The 3485-nt window shown below is 47.1% G+C and overlaps 1 protein-coding gene across 2 annotated transcripts in view; it reads right to left on the reverse strand.

Annotated features, from left to right (window-relative positions):
- Positions 1-3436, reverse strand: part of sgcg (sarcoglycan, gamma) — a 17453-nt gene extending 14017 nt beyond the window's left edge. Inside the window, exons 1-3 of one of the 2 annotated variants that reach the window (XM_025006784.2) lie at positions 3241-3436; positions 2967-3073; positions 2712-2856 (exon numbers count right to left, since the gene is read on the reverse strand). The gene's annotated coding sequence lies outside the window, so the exon portion shown is untranslated. The remainder of the gene's footprint in view (positions 1-2711; positions 2857-2966; positions 3074-3240) is intronic. The other variant, XM_017420036.3, reaches the window with a different exon arrangement.
- Between the last annotated feature and the right edge of the window lie 49 nt (positions 3437-3485).

Below are 3485 nucleotides of genomic sequence, written 5' to 3' on the forward strand. Positions count from 1 at the left end.
CCCCCCCCCCGCCCCCCCGCTCGTGGATGGGGGTGATGGATGAAGGCGAACGAGCTCGCCTGCCGCTGGCCCGGGGGGGGGCACGAGGTTTCTTTCTTGCTGTTCGCGGCGTAAACACTGAGCAGGACAAAGGGCTGAGAGGTCTCCCCAGGACCCGTCAGACGGCCTGCGAGCCCAGCAGTGATGAATAGCTCCTCTTTCACAAGCAAACAAATGAATGCTGCCTGCAAATAGGAGAGGGAAATGACAGCGACATCTCCACACGGGCTTGATAGGGAATAAGTTCGGTGGAAATGCTCATTTTTCTTGCCCATCTCGCCCCTCGTTTGTATTTATTAGTCGCGCGTGTGAAAGAATCGGACGTACCCGGAGAAGCAGCGCCGGTCTGCAGCACGTCCAAACTCTGCTGACTCTGTAAACCTGGATGAATACTGAGTCGAAGTCATTCTGTTCGTTTTTATACTTCAGGACCTTTTTCACCTGTAACGACCATGCCCTGTTCTAATCTTTCACACGTCAAAATGTTCAGCTCGTTCAGCACATTCTGGCTGGATGATTCATTCTTCAGTTAGTTTTTTGGTAATATTATTACTTTTCAACATATTAAACTTTAGTTAGAAATGTCTTCCCTATAGAATTTTAGATAGCACTTTGCTACTTCTAGCTGTTACACTACCTTTAGCTACCATTTAGCTACTTTTAGCAGACTTCTTGGTATTTCTAGCTAGGGTTTTGCTACTTTTACCTTTTAGCTGCTCCTTGTAGTCAGTGTTTTGCTCTTTTTACCTTTCATCTAGTAGTTTGCTACTTTTAGCTTTTAGCTAGTGTTTTGCAACTTTTGGCTTGTGTTGTGTTAGCTTTTAGACAGCACTTTGCTACTTTTAGCTAATATTTCACTACATTTAGCTTGCATTTTGCTAATTTTAGCTGACTTATTGGTATTTCTTACTAGTTTTGCTCCTTTTCCTTTTTAGCTGCTCCTTGTTGTCAGCGTTTTGCTCTTTTTATCTTTCAGTTAGTAGCTTGCTACCTTTAGTTTTTAGCTAGTGTTTTGCAACTTTTAGCTAGTGTTGCGTTATTTTTAGATTTTAGACATAACTTTTAGCTAATGTTTCACTTCTTTTAGCTATCATTTTGCTACTTTTAGCTGACTTTTTGATATTTCTAGCTAGGCTTTTGCTCCTTTTTCTTTTTTAGCTGCTACTAAGAGTCAGCAAAACGCTGACTCTAAGTAGCAGCTTTTATCTTTCATCTAGTACTTTGCTACTTTTAGCTAATGTTTCACTACTTTTAGCCAGCTATTTTTCTAGTTTCAGTTAGACTTTTGCATATTTTACCTTTTAGCTAGAATTTTTGCTCCTTTTAGCTTTTAGCTAGCATTTTTCTCCTTAGCTTTAAGCTCCTGTTCCGCTTCTTTTAACCTGAACATCCCGGTTTCAGCCTCCTCAGTCAGTCAGTTTTCTCGGCTGACGTTTAAATGTTCGGCTGCGAGGTGAAGTCCGCTCGGTTGGAGTGATCCAGTATCCACCCCGACTCAGAGTCTGTCACCCACCGCTGATCGACACCAGCGAGTGAAAGAGCTCCAGCTTTGTTCATTATGTTTGTAATGAATTTGCTGTAACCAAGTCGAATTACTTTAAATGAACACATTAGGAGCCCTGTGGAGGAAAAAGTGAGGAGGAGGAGGAGGAGGAGGAAGCATCGAGGCCAGATCTCTTAGGTCTCCCATCAGCTCCTGTTTCAGTCTTTCCACTAGTCTTTCAGCCGCAGACCGCTCCTTCCATAGCAACACAAATAAACACTCCCAGACCCGCCGCACCGCCCAAGCGTCAGGGCTACTTCATGGAAAGGACAGGGAGCCGTTTACACCACGTTGGTTTTTAACGTGAATCCGGTTTTATCAGCTTCCTCTGGTCGTCAGAAGCGGACCATAACGTCTTTGCCTGTGTCTGTCTGTTAGCAAAAAATCTCATGGACCACAGGACAAGTTTAAATGTAACTTTCAGAAAGTAATCATTAGATGTATGTCTACAACTAATTGACTTTTGGTGTCAACCCAAATCAAGATGGCCACCACTGCCAACTGACTTTAAAAAGCACAAAACTGGCTGTAGCTTAGTCCTTTTTACAAATATTGAGCAGGAATTCGGTGTGGTAGCAGCTGAGAGTCGTTCACAACATGTACTCGATGGGCTACTTTCTGTGAGCCGTCTTCACTAAAAACTTAAGTAATAACTGCTGGAGTAAACCCTGTTTGTCTGTTAGCAAAATATCTCATGAACCACTGAGCTGATTTTAACAAAACCTTCAGGGAGTAATAACTGGATGTGCGTCTGGATGTGCGTCTACAGCTGATTTAACGTTATGAGTCAGTCCGATTCAAGATGACTGCCATGGCTGACATCAGCCAACCCCCTAAAAATGGCTCTAACTCAGTCGGTTTAAGACACACCGAGCTGAAATGTGACATGATAGTAGCTGAGAGTCATTCCCAACACATGCCGTGAGCGTTACCGTCTTCTGATATGTCACAAGATTGCACCTCTCATCTTAAGATGGTCTTAGTCTGAAACGCTGGCACGACAGGCAGCGGGCGACAGGCATTCTTACCAAACCTGCCCTGTCCACCCAGGATGTCTCCTGTGTCTCTTGTCTGCCTGTCTCCGATCCCTGGGTGAGCGTCAGGACTGGAGCTCTACCTGAAGGCTCACCTGGACTTTTTCAGCCTCAGTTTGGGTGAAAGGTGTTTGCAGAGAAACCCTCTGGCGGGGACAGCTGGGCGCGCCGGGTGCCAAAGTTCCTGCCTGTGTCTGTCGGTAAGCGTCCGGCGTCACGTCTCCACACCACTCTGACGCTCTAAAAATAGGAGCCAAGGCGCTCGTGAGCTAAATTTAAACATGAGCACCGAGGGGGGGGACAAACAGCCGCGGGTTTTATCGAGACAGAACTAATGGACGACGAGGTACCGAAGTGCAGCCATGGTTCTTTTAAGAGTTGGTCCTGCCGGCCATGTATGGTGAAACTGCTCACAGCTGCCTGACCAGGAGCATACTTTCCAAACCCCAGGCGACCTCTGAGGAGTGGAAAGTAAAAAAAAAAAAAAAAAAGAGACATAAAAGGTGAAGAAGAGCCGAAGCACGCCCCCCCAAATGTGTTCGTTGGGTTAAAGGTCGCCACCGTGAGAGCCTTAAAGTTTCTCCTCAGGGGGGGAGGCAAGATGATCAAGGAGGACAAACTCACCGTCGAGGCGCAGCGGTGGTGTTTTCCGGCCGGGCAGCAGACCTGGAGCGGCTCGAAGGGGGCTCGAGCTCCGACGCGCGTCTGTCAGCCGCTCAACAGCTGCGAGCCGCAAATCCTCGAGCTGCTGGAAGGCGTCCACGAGACGGCGCTGCCCCCCCGCAGCATGTCCACCCCGACTCCGTCCTCCGGATCTTTGAATCATCATCGTCAGTGCGCGAGAGGAAGAGAGGGGGAGGGAGAGAGAG

The sequence above is a fragment of the Kryptolebias marmoratus genome, linkage group LG2 (assembly GCF_001649575.2).
Source record: "Kryptolebias marmoratus isolate JLee-2015 linkage group LG2, ASM164957v2, whole genome shotgun sequence".
Classification (NCBI taxonomy): domain Eukaryota; kingdom Metazoa; phylum Chordata; class Actinopteri; order Cyprinodontiformes; family Rivulidae; genus Kryptolebias; species Kryptolebias marmoratus.